Source organism: Myxine glutinosa, unplaced genomic scaffold, assembly GCF_964187855.1.
Source record: "Myxine glutinosa unplaced genomic scaffold, kmMyxGlut1.1 SCAFFOLD_471, whole genome shotgun sequence".
Classification (NCBI taxonomy): domain Eukaryota; kingdom Metazoa; phylum Chordata; class Myxini; order Myxiniformes; family Myxinidae; genus Myxine; species Myxine glutinosa.
In genome coordinates this window covers 1-18,810 of record NW_027616568.1, presented here as the reverse complement: position 1 = coordinate 18,810, position 18,810 = coordinate 1, and positions in this window count along the sequence as shown.

Below are 18,810 nucleotides of genomic sequence, written 5' to 3'. Positions count from 1 at the left end.
TACTCACCGAGATACTTTCAAATGTTCCTTGGCGACATTGCAGGCGGAGGTACGTCTTTCCAGGAAAGTACCTACATAGTCCCGAAGGTTAGGGTTCTCCGTCTCTTCGAGGAATCTCTCTTTCACTACTGGGGAAACACAAACCCTATTGTCAGCCAAATCATTTCCCAATATGAAACTAATACCCTCTATGGGGAGAGTGGGGACTATTCCTACCATCACGGGTCCTGTGACCAAATCAGACTTCAAGGTCATCCTATGTAAGGGGACTGGGACATAACGACCTGCAATGCCCTGGATTAAGGCACTCGCTTTCCCCGAACTACTCAAAGTCAATGGTAAAACGTTACACAACATCAACAACTGGGCGGCCCCAGTATCCCTCAGAATAACTACGGACTTGACTTTCCCGTCCCAAGACACTTGGCCCTTTGACACAAAGGGTTTATAATGGTCCTGTACGGGGCTCGTAAGGTCCGCAGTATCCTCAGCCTTAACTGTAAGGGCACGATCCCTGTGGCTGTCCACTTTGGTTCGAACCAATGCAATAGGTCCAACGGAGTCTCCCTGCTTCTCCTCCCTTTGCAATTTCCAACAATTCGACTTCAGATGTCCTCTGTTTACAGTAATAACACGCGGGGGCCGGTCCCCGGTGAGATACCTGACTCGACCACTCAAACTCTCTACCCAGAGATGTCCTCACCAATGGACTCCTATGGTCTGTCCACTTCCCCTCTGGCCAGTCCTCACTAACTCCCTTCTTGTTATCCCAGGTAGTACTGTAATGAGGAAAACCAAGGCCTCTCTTATGGGTAAGTTCATAATCATCTGCACCAACAGCAGCTTTTTTCAACTCACCAACCTTGTGATCCGTGGGGTGTGTCCTAATGTTCAAGGGGATACTGTTCCTAAACTCTTTGTTACGTGCTCCTCCCCAAACCCCCTGGTCACGGTGTACCTCCGAGCCCCGAGAGGCGTCACGGCAGAAAGATGTGTTATTCTGTGTCAAAGATCAATGGTGAAACCACACCAATTGTTACCAACAAACAAATATTGTATTAAGGTCACACAAGAACAACAACACAAAAACAATAGTAATCAATTGTACAACCAATATATATTTCCTATGATGGTACCATCAGGTTCGTACAATATAACTCACTGTGCTCCAAGTGAGCGAAAAGAAGAACATTCCCCAATGTCTCTATTCAGGCATCAAGCCAAAGTCGATCTGCTCCAGCGATCATCAGAACGATGTCCAATCTAGACCAGAATCCCGTTCAGATGACAGTCACAGTCACGCGGCCAAAGCTGCCCAAAGGTGCCCTCAAGGCGACTGGGAAATCACACCCTCGGGTATGGACGTTCCACGGCTCCCCAATCGACGACCCACAGATTTTCCACTCAAAAGTCACATTATACACACACACCAGATCCACGTCTGAATGCGGTGTCAATGATTAAAGCGAGGCGAAAAACCTTGTGCGATGTGCAAAGCGCGCGAGACAAAATGGCCAACGGCCCGTTCTCGTGGTGCAACAGCACTCCAATGATTCTCTTCGGAATCGACAGCAAAACCTGACACGCAGGTTGATCTGTCACAGTGATAACAACTCTGTCGCAGGAATCCCTTTCCCGGGAAACCCAAAGTTCACTCATGACTCTCGTTTGCCAATCGTTCACTCCAGACCTCAAAGCAACTGGCTTCTTCTCTGACTCACTCGCTCTGCCTTCTTCTTCCTCTTCTTCTTCTTCCTCTTCCTCTTCCTCTTCCTCGTCGTCCGGTTCCGGTTTCATTTAAAACATTAACTTTTTACCTTTTGAAAATAGTAATCTCTATTTCCCCCAAACGACAATAATAATAGTACAATATATAATATATCAATGATCGTATTAAGGCCATTTTCCCCACGAGAGCGGGGGTTAGCCTTGCGGGCCCCATGGCAATCATGGTTCCCTGTTTGAGGCAATGTTTTTATGGCTCGATGCCCTTCCTGATGCCAACCAATAGTCGCCTCTTACAATGTGCAGGGATACAGTGTACCTATTCTAAACCGGGGTACACACAGGGATCATTCATCCCAGCAAGCTGGTACTCAATTTGCTGACCTCGGAAGGATGACAGGCTGAGTCAACCCCCCTGGCGTTAATCCAGCGATCGACCGGGATTCTAACCCAGGACCCTAGGATCCCAAGCCGGCACCCTAACCGATAAGCCAACACCAGGGTTGACAACAATAATAGTACATGGAATCAAAAATGTTTATAGTGGATGAAAACCACAACAACGGAAGTGACGAATCCGTAACACTTCCCCCCTCTCAAGAAAGAAAGATTGAACATCGTGAAAACTTTCTTTGCAGGCAAAAACTCTTTTGGCAAACAAAAGTAAAACTCACACCCAAATTATCAATTCACGTGAGTAACGATAATTAATATTCCCCAAAATAAAGCAACAAAACTTCCAAAAAAACTTACAGAAATTTCCAAAGTTAGTTCACTCTGGATAAAGCATCGGCAATGACATTGTCCCTGCCCTTTACATGCTCAATTTCCAAGTTTAACTCCTGCAAAGCCAAACTCCATCTCATCAACTTTTGGTTTTTATTTTTCATTTTTTGAATGAAGGTTAAGGAGTTGTGATCAAAAATCTAAAGCAAAGCAAATCTATAGCACTTTTTGTAGGAGGCCGAGCTGAGAGCCAGGTTTCATGGTGGTTTGGTGGTGAGGCCTAGAAGTAGTCACTGCATGGACGCATTTAGGGACGTGGAGTTCACAGGTTAATCCGTGTAGGAATCTTGGCTCGGCTGCTCCTGAGCACTCAGTGCTTCCAACTCTTCTCTTGATCATAAAAATCACAATCACGGTTGAAGCGTCGGGTGCTGTAGTCACATGAGTAGCGGTCCCCATCTCGGCTACCACCGTAATAGTCATCCCGTCGAGAGTTGCCAAAACTGCGCTGCTGCTGCTGGGAGCCTCCGTAGTAATCACGACTGCAGCCGCCACCAAAACTACTACTCCCACCCCAGGAGCCGTAGCCACCCCTGAAACTACCTCCACGTTTTCCTCTTCTGTAGCCCCTTCGACGCCCATGGCCTGCCTTCTCTACCGTTATGGTCCGACCATCCAAATCCTTGCCATTCAAATCCTTTTCTGCATCTTTGGCGTCCTTTGTGTTTTCAAACGTGACAAAGCCAAACCCTCTCGACTTTTGCGTCTCCCTGTCTTTTATCAGCAGCACTTCCAAGAGTGGTCCATATTTGCCAAAGATAGAGTCCAGAACATCTTCACTTGTGTCAAAGTTCAGTCCACCTACAAAGAGCTTGCCAACATTGCCTCCATCCATGACTTGTGTGTGCTGACACTTAGTTTCAGGGAACTTGACAAGACGTGCCTGTGCAAAGCGTGACGTCAGTACCTTCTCCTTCTCTTCATAGTGCTTCCTACCCCTGGCACGAGTTGCAGCACAGGATGGAAAGATACCCGGAATCTCCTGCTCTAACTGTGCAGTGTTATTTTCCATACTAGGCTTTTCCACCAACATCGGATTACCAGAAACTTGACCACCAGCCAAATCATTCCCGATAACAAAAGATATTCCCTCTGCAGGAAAAGTGGCTTGTAAACCTACGGTGACTGGTCCTGACACCAAATCAGACTTCAAATGGATGACATGAAGAGGACCTTTAACATAGCCCCCAACCCCCTGTAAAAGAACACTAACACCAGTTGCCGTCTTCTCTGACAATGGCAAAATGCCTTCAAGCATCAAAGATTGATGTGCTCCTGTGTCCCTCAATACCCGAACAGGTCTCTGGGTCGTTTAGTCTCCATCCAGTGACACAAACCCCTCTGAAATAAAAGGTTTGTAACCCTCTTGAACAAGGTCGTTCTGTGATGCCATAACTTTGGCATGGGAACCTTCACAAGGCACTGTCCTCCAAGGACGATTTCTCGCATTGGCCAATGCATTCGGAGTTGTACTAGTTTGACTCCGCTCCTGATTTTTTCCTTTTCAGGGCATAACAGTGGGACATCAAATGCCCAGGTTTCTTGCAAAAAGCGCAAGTAGGCCCGGAGGAAAAACTCGAGGTCTGCCTCGGCCCCCCCGGAAGATAAGTCTGTCTTGGAACTGTAGTCTTCTGATCCCTAAAATTCGCGGTATCAGATTTGTCCCCATAGTCATCTCCAGGCCGCCTCCATGAATATTTGTTCTCCACCCCTGATTTACCATAACTCCCTTGGCTAACTCGAGGCGGGAAGTTAGGTTTGTGGAACCCCATCCTGTGTTTCAAGGCATAGTCATCTGCCACGGTTGCTGCCTCATACAACTTTGGTACTTTCTTCTCATCCAGATGTACTTTAATGTCCAAGTGGACACACTGTTTGAATTCCCCCACCAAGATCAATTGTCGTAACAGGTTGAAGTCTTTCCCAATCTCATTCGAGTCACACCACCTATCAAACATGGTTTCCTTCATTCTGGCAAACTCCACATGGGTCTCACTCTCCCTCTTCCTGGCATTCCTGAATTTTTGCCGGTAAGCTTCATGGACCAATTCATAAGCTTTGAGAATGGTTTTCTTCACTGTCTCATAATCTGCACATTGGTCAATCGGTAAACCGAATAAATATCTTGAGCTTTACCCACCAGAACACTTTGCACTAACATAGTCCAGGACGCCACAGGCCATTTTATCATTTGAGCCACTTTCTCAAAGTGTAAAAAAAATTTGGCTACCTCCTTTTCATTGAAGGATGGAACCAGCCTCACATGCCAACCAACATCCAAAGTGTTCTGACTAGTTGTCGAACTAGCCGGCATGGATACTACTTCTCTCCCTTCTCCCATTAATTCCAGCTCCTTGAGTTTAAGTTCCTTCTGATACTCCATGTCCCGTTCCTTTAACTCCCTTTCGGCTCTCCTTTCCTCTGCTCTTTCCTCGAGTTCCTTTTCAGCTCTCCTTTCCTCTGCTCTTTCCTCTGCTCTTCTTTCCTCTTCTTTTAACCTTTCCTGGCTCTACAGTTGCATCTCCATTTTCCAGAGCTCCACATTTTCTTTTTCCTCGGGTAACCAATCCAAGGCTACCTCTTTCCATGTTCCTTGTCCCACCAGAGATTCTACCACCAATGTCTGCATCTCTGCTTTCTTCATATTAGCTCGGACCTCCAAGTTAAAATATTTGGTCAACATCAAGAGTTCCGATCTTTTTAACGCTTGGAACTGTGCCTCATTAGGGGACGCCGCAAACTTTTCTGCGTCAAACACCATGGTGACTATTAGTTAACACCTGTTAACCTTCACACAAAAAATTTCATAAATATTTATTTTTATTCTTTTTGAAAAATTTGGGAATGTTAGAAAAATTCCAAATTTGGGAATTTTGGGAATGTTAGGGAATTCTATCCCAGACGAGCGTTAGGGAATTTAATCCCAGATGAGTGTTAGGGAATTTAATCCCGGACGAGTGGTTGGGAATTTATTCCCAGACGAAATTTGGGAATTTTGTCAGCAAAGACGAGCCCCCAATTTCTGTTAAGTGCTCCTCCCCAAACCCTCTGGTCACGGTGTACCTCCGAGCCCCGAGAGGAGTCACGGCAGAAAGATGTGTTATTCTGTGTCAAAGATCAATGGTGAAACCACACCAATTGTTACCAACAAACAAATATTGTATTAAGGTCACACAAGAATAACAACACAAAAACAATAGTAATCAATTGTACAACCAATATATATTTCCTATGATGGTACCATCAGGTTCGTACAATATAACTCACTGTGCTCCAAGTGAGTGAAAAGAAGAACATTCCCCAATGTCTCTATTCTGGCATCAAGCTAAAGTCGAGCCGCTTCAGCGATCGTCAGAACAATGTCCAATCGAGACCAGAATTCCGTTCCGATGACAGTCACAGTCACGAGGCCAAAGCTGTGCAAAGGCACCCTCAAGGCGACCGGGAAATCACACCCTCGGGTATTGACGTTCCACGGGTCCCCAATCGGTGACCCGCAGATTTTCCACTCAAAATCCACGTTATATACACACACACACACACCAGATCCACGTCTGAATGCGGTGTCAATGATTAAAGTGAGGCGAAAAACCTTGAGCGATGTGCGAAGCGCTCGAGTCAAAATGGCCGACCGCCCGTTCTCTTGGTGTAACGGCACTCCAATGATTCTCTTCGGAATCGACAGCAAAACCTGACACGCAGGTTGATCTGTCACAACGATAACAACTCTGTCGCAGGAATCCCTTTCCCGGGAAACCCAAAGTTCACTCGTGTCTCTCGTTCGCCAATCGTTTGCTCCAGACCTCAAAGCAACTAGCTTCTTCTCTGACTCACTCGCTCCACCTTCTTCTTCTTCTTCCTCCTCGTCGTCGTCGTCCGGTTCCGGTTTCATTTAAAACATTAACTTTTTACCTTTTGAAAATAGTAATCTCTATTTCCCCCAAACGACAACAATAATAGTACATGGAATCAAAAATGTTTGCAGTGGATGAAAACCACAACAACGGAAGTGACGAATCAGTAACACTCTTCCATCAAGATAACCTCCCTGAGATTACCATAGGTCCTATCCACTTGTAGAGAATGATACCACCGATCAAAACTCTTTTCCTTCTCCCTCGCAAATTCAACAAATGTCTGCCCAGCCTGTCTTTTCAAGGTTCGGAACTTCTGCCGGTGTGCTTCCAGAACTTGCTCATAGGCTGACAACACGGCCTTTTTAACAGCCTCATAATTCTCCGACTGATCCTCCGACAGAGCTGAATACACTTCCTGGGCCCTCCCAATGAACCCACTTTGTAGTAGCAAGGTCCAGTATTGTACGGGCCACTGAAGACGTTTGGCTATCATTTCAAAAAACAGAAAAAACGTTTCCACCTCCTCCTCATTAAACTTGGGAGCAAGCCTAATGTTCTGAGCCACATCAAAGGAACGGGGTAGATCATTTTGACCCCCATCTGAATCAATGGAAACCGGTTGGGCCTGTCCCACATGAATTGCTAATTTTCTTAACTCAAACTCTCGTTGCCGTTCTCCTTTTATCTTTCAAACTCTCTTTGCTTTTCTTCCTTTTCTCTTTCAAACTCTCTTTGCCGTTCTTTGTCTTCTAACTTTAGTCTGAGCTGTCTTTCTTCTGATTTTATCCGTGCCAATTCCAAGGCTTCACTCCTCAATCTTACCCACAGTTCTAAACCCATGTGACTGACAATAGCCGAAACAATCTCCGCCTTTTTCATACGAGATGTCCCACTAACCCCAAGATGATCAGCTACAGCTCGTAACTCTACCTTACATAACAGTTCTACATCTTGCACCGATAGCCCATTCTTCTCCACAAATTCCTTCACTTCAAAATCCATCTCGTCAGCCATGGTGTACAACTGCAGTAAATATAGAAGTATCAGCACCGTAAACAAAAGTCAAATTATCTGCCAATGAGAAAACTTACTACTGCGGAAAAAAACAAAAATCCAAGAAGGGTATCATGTAATCCAGATCCTGGACGAACCCCCAATTTGTTACGGCCTGAAGCACACCAAGCCAAGCCTTCAATCACACCGTCTTTATTTATGGATTATGACACGAAAATCTCTTCCTACATATAAAACCAAGAAGGGAGAAAAGCGGGAAAACCCCGAATAGGCCAGTCCAAGAGTAGGCAGGTCCAAGAGTAGGCCGGTCCAAGAGTAGGCAGGTCCAAGAGTAGGCAGGTCCAAGAGTAGGCAGGTCCAAGAGTAGGCAGGTCCAAGAGTAGGCAGGTCCAAGAGTAGGCAGGTCCAAGAGTAGGCAGGTCCAAGAGTAGGCAGGTCCAAGAGTAGGCAGGTCCACGAGTAGGCAGGTCCACGAGTGTCGAGTAGGCAGGTCCACGAGTAGGCAGGTCCACGAGTAGGCAGGTCCACGAGTAGGCAGGTCCACGAGTAGGCAGGTCCACGAGTAGGCAGGTCCAAGAGTAGGCAGGTCCAAGAGAAGGCAGGTCCAAGAGTAGGCAGGTCCAAGAGTAGGCAGGTTCAAGAGTAGGCAGGTCCAAGAGTAGGCAGGTCCAAGAGTAGGCAGGTCCAAGAGTAGGCAGGTCCAAGAGTAGGCCGGTCCAAGAGTAGGCCGGTCCAAGAGTAGGCCGGTCCAAGAGTAGGCCGGTCCAAGAGTAGGCCGGTCCAAGAGTAGGCCGGTCCAAGAGTAGGCCGGTCCAAGAGTAGGCCGGTCCAAGAGTAGGCCGGTCCAAGAGTAGGCCGGTCCAAGAGTAGGCCGGACCAAGAGTAGGCCGGTCCAAGAGTAGGCCGGTCCAAGAGTAGGCCGGTCCAAGAGTAGGCCGGTCCAGGAGTAGGCCGGTCCAGGAGTAGGCCGGTCCAGGAGTAGGCCGGTCCAGGAGTAGCCCGGACCAGGAGTAGGCCGGTCCAGGAGTAGGCCGGTCCAGGAGTAGGCCGGACCAGGAGTAGGCGGTCCAGGAGTAGGCCAGTCCAGGAGTAGGCCGGTCCAATTCTAGGCCCAACAGTAGGCCCCAGGGCAGGCCCCATAGTAGGCCCCAAGGTAGGCCCCAGGGCAGGCCCAGTACGAGAGGGTAGGAGTAGGCAAGTCCACGAGTAGGACCCAAGGCAGGCCCCAGTGGTAGGCAGCAAGAGTTCGATCAACGTCAACATTCAGGTAGAGAGATTGCAGCTGGCCACTCTGCAACCCCCGAAAAAGCACCCTGCCATAAGCCCTCCTCCAAAATGGCCACCCACTCCTCTGAATCACCTTCCTGGCCACTCCCCTGCCCCACAGCCAATCATAGGCTTTATACACATGGACCAAACCACTTGGTCCAACTCACAGGGGGGTGTGGGGGAAGGAAGAAGAAAAAGGTCACAAACCGTAACACCATACATTCACAATCCATATATCAATGTGTACTTAGTAACGTCCGATATCACATGATAAGCACAAAAATCGGCAAAAAGTATTTTAAAACCACTTTATTTGACTAAGTGTAGTGCGGACTAGCATCTAGTCAAGACCAAGGCCTAAGTCCTGTCGCTAACGCAAAATCTTTATTTGACAAAAACATCGAAAAGAAAACACATAATAACGTCATGCATACCCCAATCTTCTCTTAGCGTTCTTATCTCTCCAGAAATCCAGGTGTGGTGGAAGTAGGAACGCAGGAAATATGCAAGAGAAATATGAAAGAACAGCCAAATTGGCTGCTAACGCCACAAGGGTGGCAAGCAAGTCGGCATTCGTCCGTCGGGGCACATGCCGACTTAGGGTCACACGAACCCTAGGCCAAATTCATGAACAACCTCCAGGGCGGCATTATATAGAGAACTGGGGGGGAGGGGGGTGAGCGAAGTTGGTCTAACACAGGTGAGAATATGGGCCTCTGGGTACCAGGTGCCGTCAGGGCGGAGATTGTATAGCGAGCGAGGAGCTAATGAAATAGGTTAAGTACAGATGAGGATAGGAGCCGGGCACCCCCATGTACCTGACACGCCCAGGTACCAGGTGCCTTCAGGGCGGAATTGCCATGCGCCTTCGGCGCCCGGCGATACCGCTGAAAAATGAGCTTGTGAAAAATAGGGAACTAGGGGCTAATGAAACAGGTTAAGTACAGGTGAAAATAAGAACCAGGCACCCTCTGGTACCTGGCATCTCCCTATGTCCCTAGTTGCCCCTATGTTCTTGTAATTACCTCTGCCACCAAAGGTGGAATGGGGTTATGTTTTCACCCCTCTCTCTCTAACTGTCACCAGGATATTTCCAAAAAAATATGAACAGGTTAGATTTTGTGGACAGGTTGTGTGTGACAAGGATGAAGAGATTCTATTTTGATGAAGGTCCTGATCCGAATACTCAAATTTTTAAGTGATTCTTCACCATTGAGAGACGGGGCCAAAAACGATACACAGCACGATATCCCAAAAAGTTATGGACGGATTCGGATGGATCTTGGTGGACAGTTTGGGAATGTGACAAGGACGAACAGCTTCGATTTTGGTGAAGATAAGGATACATTAATGATTTTTAAGTGATTCTAAACATGAAATTTCAAAAAGTTGTGGACGAGTCATGATAAAACTAGGTGGGTAAGTTGGTAAGGTGACAGGAACAAACCAATAAGACTTTGGAGAGAGAGAGAGAGAGAGAGAGAGTGGGGGAGGGTGGGGGAGGGGGTGCCACGAATAGCGAGGTTGAAGGATAAACTAGAGGGAGACTTGGACAAATAATGGAAGAGGGAAGGGATGAGGGGTGAGGAAGCAGAGCATCCATGTAGTGGACAAGACGGATGACAGAAGCAAACTCTCAAGAATGAAAATTGCAAACGGGAAGGTTGGAGAGTGGGGGTTAACTGGGGTATAAATGATCATAGTTTTGGATCGGGGATGATCGGAGATGGTGCAGAACAGCTGTCTTGAAAACCTGGAGGGAAGATTGAGATTGAAGAGAATATGGAAGTTTGTTCCACGGTGGGAAAAAGAAGACCTAATGAGTGGATGTTAGCAGTGATTCTGAATATTGTGAGTTTCACCATAACGGGGTCAATGGCGGACCACATGCGCCTTGCAGAAACCTGGGGAGGCGGAAGGGGGGACAAAGTATGGGAAGAGCAGACGGTGCAAGAGCAGAAAGGAAGGGGTAGAACACAGAGACCAATGATCTCTCTGCGACGGCAAAGTGATAGACCCATAAACTCATCTTCATTGAGGGATCTTCCAATAATCTTGAAGGCCTTGGTTTCTACATTGTCAAGCTGGGTAAGGTGTGATGCAGGGGAGCCATTCCAGAGGAGAGAGCAGGACTCCATCAAGCTGCGGATAAAGGCCTGTAGGTGGATAGGTGTTCAGGTGTGCCAAGGAAGGACTTTGTATGACAGAGGATGACCAGTCGGTGGCTGGCTTTGGAGGCCAACTTTGAAATGTGGATTTTGGAAAATAAATGTGGAAAAGAGAGATCATGGCTGAGAGTGAGATCCAGGAGTTTGAATGACTTAACTTCCTGAAGAGGATGGTTAAGAAGGTAGATCGGAAGGTTTCCCAGGCGGTCCTTTCTTCGAGAAATAGTGAGTGTGAGATTTGTCAGTATTGAAAGACATATTACAAGTCTGAAGAGATGGAAGAGGATGCTGCCTGCCTGTCTGAAGGATGAGGGATGTCCCGGCAGAGTGTGGAATCATAAGCAAATAGATAAGAGGATTTTCCAGAATCAGAGAGATCTTTTTTTTTTTTTTTTTTTTTTTTTTTTGTATACAAGATCGAGGCTCGTGAAAGAGCGAACATTAATCACACAGAAAGACAAACCGACACATAAAACATATAACATCGGGAGCGGTAGACAAGATGGGGAGAGAGGGGGAAGGACACAAACACAACATTTGAGAGCAGGGACCGAGAGACATGGAGACATCGAGAGATCTGAGAGAGGGCGAGGGCTTTGGGGGGGGGGGGCATGGGAAGGGGGCGGTGGGAGAGGTATAAAACATATGGACACTGCCAGGACTTCCAGGAAAGAAGTTGGAATTTCAAACAAGGTGGATCTGGGGTGAATTAGCGGGGGTAGAAAAGATCAAGGTTTTGGATGGGGGAAGATAAGAGATGGTGGTGAACAGCTGTTTTAAAGACCTGGAGGGAGGAGTGGGATTGAAGGGAGTGAGGGAGTTTGTTCCAGAGGCGGGAGAAAAGAGGAATGAAAGCGTGAAGGTGAGCAGAGAGCCGAGATTTCGGCAGTTTAACCATCAGAGGGTTGCTGGCAGATCTTGTGCGACCTGTAGGAATATTTGGGGGACAGAGCACAGAGAGAGCTGGGGGTGCAAGGCCGGAGAGGAGTCGGTAGAAGACAGAAAGACCACTAACCTGCCTGCGGTGAGTGAGTGAAAGGCCCTCAGAGATAGCTTCATCGCGGGAGATTCCAATAATTCTGAAAGCTTTGGTTTCAACAGCGTGAAGCCGAGCTAGGTGTGAGGCAGGAGCACCGGCCCATAGGGGAGAACAGTATTCCATTGAGCTGCGGATGAAAGCCTTGTATGTGGTGAGGAGCTCAGGTGTGCCGAGGAAGGACTTTGCACGACGGAGGATGCCCAGTCGGCGACTGGCTTTGGAGGCCAGCTTGGAAATGTGGTTTTCCCAAGAAAGATCATGGCAGATAGTGAGACCCAAAATCTTGAGCGACAGAACTTCTTGGAGAGGATTGTTGAGAAAGTAGATGGGAGGGTTGTCCATTCGATCTTTTCGGAGAGACATAGTAAGAGTGTGAGATTTGTCAGGATTGAAAGACATGTTCCACTTGTTTGACCAGTCTGTGATTTTGTCCAGGTCTTCAGAGAGTGAGGAGGCAGCAGACTGCCGATCTGAGGGAAGAGGAATGGAGCGGCAGAGAGTGGAGTCATCAGCAAAGAGATAGAGAGGATTTTCGAGAGAGTCAGAGAGATCATTGATGAAGACCAGAAAAAGCACGGGGCCCAGAACACTGCCTTGGGGAACTCCAGCCTGAACAGGAAGAGGAGATGAGAGAAACCCATTCAGGGCCACACGTTGACGACGACTAGAGAGGAAGTCCGCCAGCCATGCGTGGAGATTTCCATGGATACCAAAGGAGGAGAGTTTGGTGAGCAGAGCGGGGTGCCAGACCGTGTCGAAGGCACGTGATATGTCGAGGGAGACAGCTCTAATTTCCTGTTTGGCATTGAAGACCTCCATCCATTGTTGAGACAGCAGAAGCAGCATGTCCAGAGTAGAGTGACCTGGTCTGAAACCAAATTGATGATCAGAGATCAAGCCATTGGAGAAGAGGAAAGATTTCATATCTGAAGCAATGATGGATTCCATGACTTTGCTGATAATTGGGAGAAGGCTGATTGGTCTGTAGTTGCTAGGATCTGTTTTTGCACCTTTTTTGTGCAAAGCGGTGATGTTGGCTGATTTCCAAGCAGATGGCAGTTGACCTTGAGCAAAAGAGAGGGTGAAGAGAACAGAGAGAGGGTGAGATAGAGCAGCAGAGCAGGATTTTAGGACCCGTGGGCTGATGCCGTCGGGTCCAGTTGCAGAATCAGAGTCGAGGGTTGACAGAAACTTTTCCACCTTGTGAGGAGGAAAGGACACGGAGTCCAGGAGCAGCAGGGTACGACTGGGTATGGTGGGTACAGAGAGGGATGGGTTTGGGACACAAGATTTAGAGGCAAACACAGAGTTGAGGCATTCAGCTTTTTCACGTGCGGAGTCAGCTGTGTAGCCGTTTGAGGTAAGGGAGGGGATGGAGGGGGAACAAACACCAGAAACGGATTTGACCAGACGCCACCAGGATTTGGAAGAGGGAGACAGATAAGAGAGTTCGGTCTTGAGAACGGAGAGATATTGTTTCCTGGCTCTCCTGAGGGTGGACACACACTTGTTTCGGGCTTTGTGAAAGGAAATGAGATTTCCTTCCGTTGGATTTGCTTTCCAGGAGATGAAGGCAAGTTGTTTCTGGGCAACAGCCTCACCACAAGATTCCGTGTACCATGGACGGGAGGAAGGGTATGACAACTGAAGACGAGATGGGATAAATCTGTGCATGATAGAGAGCAATTTACTTTGGAAGAATTCCCAGGATGAGTTGATGTCAGAGGTGGTAGAGATGGGAGACCAGTCCAGATGATTGATGGCTGCTTGAAGACCGTGCCAGTTGGCCTGAGTGAAATGCCAGACTCGTCGACGCTGAGCAGGCTCCCTGAGGATGGTCAGAGAGATGTCCACTTTAACAAGGACATGATCAGATGATCCGATCGGAGCAGAAGAAGAGCAGCAGACATTTTCAGGGAAGTTAGTCATAACCAAGTCCAGAAGAGAAGATGTTCCGTTGACTGAGATCCGGGTCGGGAAATTGACAGATTGTGTCAGTCCCAGTGAGTCGCAGAAGTCCTTTGCTGAGGAGCCATGGCAGGTGAGAGAGGTACCCACACCCAGCCAACTGGCATGATGACAGTTGAAATCACCACATATGAGGAAGAGAGAGTTGGGATGAGTAGATAGAAGTTGGTCCATATCATCAGACAGCGAGATGTAGATGGAGTCATCACTGTTTGGTGGACGGTACAACACACATATGAACAAGAGGTGGGAGCGAAGGGGAAGCCGTAGCCAGAGGTATTCCTGGGGGTGAGGTGGAGAGAGTGCAGTGCAGGGCGAGTGAGGAAGAGAGTTTTTGATAAAGATAGCAACCCCGCCTCCAGGACGAGGCTCAGGTCTATCATACCGGAGGAGGGAGTAGCCCGGGAGAGATACTATAGAATCAGAGACATCATAAAGGAGGAAAGTTTCTGTTAAGCAGATCACGTCTGGTTTGACAGAAGCAACCTGTATGGAGAGATCAGTTAAGTTTGAACGAAGGCCCCGGATGTTTGAGGTCCATACCGTTAATGAAGAGGAAGGGGGAGCATCAGATACAGAACAGGGGGGAGGAGGGGTAGGGTAAGATGTGGAAGAGGTGGAAGAGGTAGGGAGAGCTGTTGAAGGTGTGTCAGAGATTTCAGAATAGCTCGGAGAAAGGGAAGGATGGGGCGGACAAAAGGTTTGATGGTGATTGGGTGAGCCACAATGAGGTGTTATTTGAGGAGGGGGAAGAGCGAGGCAGAAGGTTGGGGGAGATGGAGGTGAGAGTTTGAAGGGGGAAGAAGCGGGGAGGACGCTTTGAGGAGGGGGAGTGAGAGGGGGGAAATTGAGAAGCAATGAGGGTGGGGAGATTTGAAGGGGAGGGGTGAGGGGGGAGTTTGGGAGGGAAGGGACAAGGGGAGGGATTTGAAAGGGATGGGATATGGGGGAGATTTGGAGGGGAGGGGTGAGGCAGGAGTCTAGGAGGGGAGGGGCGAGGGGGCGTCTTGGCGGGGAGGGGTGAGGGGGTAGTTTAGGAGGGAGGGGGCAAGGGGGGAGATTTGAAAGGGATGGGTGATGGGGAAGATTTGGAGGGGAGGGGTGATGGGGAAGATTTGGAGGGGAGGGGTTATGGGGAAGATTTGGAGGGGAGGGGTGAGATTGGATTTTTGAAAGTGTACGATTTATGGGAAACGAACATTTATTGCAAAATGAGTTTCTTGTGACCTTCGAGTTAAAAATACGTTTAAGGACGCTGGATGGAGGATGGAGTGCAGGAGAGTTTAGGGAATGTAGAAAAAAGGCACTATAGGAGATGGATATTTTTTTTGGGATGAATTGATTTGGTGAGCAAGTCGAAAGCAGCCTTTTAAAGAAGAAGAAGAAAAAGGTGTTATAAAATATGACGGAATACATAACTTGAGGGGAAAGTGTAAACATTGAAGGTTAATGAGTGAAAACTATCTGGGGAAATGGGGGAGAAACACGTGGTCGAAGAACGAACGAACGAATAAGAATGAATAAACGAATGAGAACAGAGAAGGAAATGTTTTTTTTTTTTGTTTGTTTTTTTTTTTGAGTTGAGATTTACACAAGGAAGTAGGCTATGGGTGAAAAGACTGGGAATACAGAGAACGAAAGTTATTGGATCACAAAACGATGGACCGCAGAGAGAAAAACAAAGCCTCAAGGTTGTACAGTGCACACTGTACAAGGCCTCAAGACACGACACGAATTAACACGATTTTCAATACAGGTATGAAAGATTTGCACCGAAAAATCTTCGTCGGGACACAATATACGTACAACACCATAAATAAATACAGTTTTAACGAAAATACAAATGGGAACAATCACTTAACTTCGATTTCAAATCGTTCACGATGCGGCAAAGGCCTTGCTCGCGACACGGCAAACAGACGATCAATTTATGAAAGATAAACACCGAGAAACAACCAAAGTTGCACACAATAACTTCACACACCATCATTGATGAAGATCAGGAATCGGACTGGGCCCAGAGCCCTGCTTTGCGGCACTCCAGCCTTAACAGGAAGAGGGGATGAAATGATTCCCTTGAGAGCCACATTTTGGCTACGAGAGTAGAGAAGGTCAGTAACCCAAGAGTGGAGTTGGCCTTGGATGCCGAAGACAGTGTTTGAAGAGCAAGTCGGGATGCCAGACTGTATCAAAAGCACGGCTTGTTCTTGTTAACGAACGAACTCATCCACCAAGTTTATAGTCAGGTTCACGATGTTAACAAATATAATTTCGTTCAAAAATTTGGGCGATTAGCAAACCTGTACATTTTTGGAATCATCAGAGCATGGAGAATCCGAAAATCATTGCTGGCATTTGCACAGAAACCTGCATGGCCGCCGTTTTGGATTTTCAAAATGGCCGCTATAAAATACATATTTTGCGCTATCTCAGCTTCTGGTCAACCTAGAAACTCAGTTGAATATGCTAATCCTATGTTTTCTGAGTCAAGGAATCCAATAAAGGCCTCAACATAGTGCTCAGGATTATAGAAAAGCAACAAACAAAGGTAATTGAAAACCATTGTCTTTATATTTGTGATATAACTATTACATTATACATGATATTGCAAGTACTTTGAAGGAATAGGTATGGGTCTATAAAGCAAGAAATCAGCCTTGTTAGTATCAGATTGAACTATAAGTCCTATACACAGGATCTACTCGGTTTATACCGTTCAGGAATATGCTTTTACAGATCTTCATCATTGTCCTGAGTGTCATTTTCACAAAGGTGTCTACGCAAATGCCAACATTATTTTTTGGATTCCTCAGCTCTGAATATTCCAAAAATGTATAGTTTTGCTAATCTCCAAAAATTTTGAACGAAAAATCATGGTGAACCTGACTATTCGTCCGATTCCTTCCAGAACGTTTTGAGATATTGTGCTGCATATACAGTAGTTTTTGGAGCTATGTCCCAATGGACCTATCTCAACCTTTCACCTTCCCCCAACCCGGCTCGCCCCTCCCCCAGCCTGGTGTTCACTTCGCGGTTCGGGTGCTGGCTTGGGATCCTCACATCCTGAGTTCAAATCCCGGTCGATCGTTGAATGAGGTTGAAAAAGGTTGAAAAAAATTAGGTTGAAAAAGCTCCTCACCACATCCAAGGCTTTCATCCGCAGCTCAATGGAATACTACTCTCCTCTCTGGGCTGGTGCTCCTGCCTCACACTAAGCTCGGCTTCACGCTGTTGAAACCAAAGCTTTCAGAATCATTGTAATCTCCTGCAATGAAGCTAACTCTGAGGGACTTTCAATTACTCACCGCAGGCAGGTTGGCGGTCTTTCTGTCTTCTACCGACTCCTCTCCGGCCTTGCTCCCCAGCTCTGTCTGTGCTCTGTCCCCCAAATATACCCTTCAGGTCGCACAAGATCTGCCAGCAACCCTCTTATGGTTAAACTGCCAAAATCAAGACTCTCTGCTCGCCTTCAGTCTTCATTCCTCTTTTCTGCCGCCTCTGGAACAAACTCCCTCACTCTCATCAATCCCACTCCTCCCTCCAGGTCTTTAAAACAGCTGTTCACCACCATCTCTTATCTTCCCCCATCCAAAACCTTGATCTTTTCTACCTCCGTTAATTCACCCAAGATCCACTTTTTGAAATACCGACTTCTTACCTGCAAGTCCGGGCTCTGTCCATGTGTTTTATCCCTCTCCCACCCCCAACCCTTCCCATGCGTCCTCCCCCAAGCCCTCTCCCTCCCACAGATCTCCCGATGTCCCTGCTCTCAAATGTTGTACTTGTGTGCTTCCCCTTCTCTCCCCATCTTGTCTCCTGCTCCCCTTTATTTTATGTTTTCGTTTGTTTTTTTGTGATTGATGTTAGCTCTTACACGAGCCTCGATCTTGTATACAAAAAAATAAAAATAAAAATATGAACGTCAGGGGCGTTGACTCAGCCTGTCATCCTTCCGAGTTCGGTAAATTGAGTACCAGCTCATTAATAATTGGGACACTGCATCAGCGACACAAACATGAATAACTGTACCTTTCGGTTCATGGGATTGCAAAAAAGAATTTCTTCGAGACAGACAGACATGGAGGTTTGAAGCAGGAGTGGGATAATGGAAGATTGCGTGTATAGGAGGAGCCGAGGAGGGTGAGAGACTGTAACTGTCATCCAAGTGTTTCACAGGCAGGATGATTCATCATCAATTTGAGTGACATAGCCTACCTCAGATGGATGCGAAATGGATGTCCCGTCTGCCAGCATTCGTTTGTGGACGTTGAAGATCCCACGGTGCCCTTCGCGAAGAGTAGGCGACTTATCGCCGGAATCCTGAACAAATTCCAGCTCTAATCACCCTTCTTCGAACTTGAGGCCTAACTCGCCCGATGTCAACGCCATTCGCATCGAGCCTCCTTCCACCATCTTTAGAACATCCGTCGCCATTTTGGATTTGCGTGGGATGTTTTTAATTTTACGATTAAACCATAAAAGCGAGTTAAACTCGACTTAAATTAAACTACTAACTGTTCCAATGACAAAAAGAAAGTGACCCATTTCATGACACTGTCCCTAAATGTAAGTAGGTCTGCCACTCACCCATGGTCGTCCCCCAAAGTTTGCTTGTGTATCACAGTCCAGCTGTTGGGAAGAACAACAAGGACACATTCATCGATCATTGGTCAGTAACACGGCCGCGATGTTATTGTCAGGTCGATGAATTTGATCTTGGCTATTTGTTCCTTGCAAAATGGAAGATTTTATATTTGTTGGTCTTGTTCCTTGTTCTGTCTGTTTGTCTGTCAATCGCCGACAGGTCACAATTTTAAACCGATCGTGAGGAAACCTCACCAGTTGGTAGAGTTGATCATAAGGAAGAAGCCTATTGATTTTGGGCACAACGGTCATCTGGAGGTCAAATTGCTAAAATTGTCATTTTTCATCAGATTGGCTTGAAAATAAAGCAGAGCCAGGGAGAGAGTGTGAGAGAGAGAGG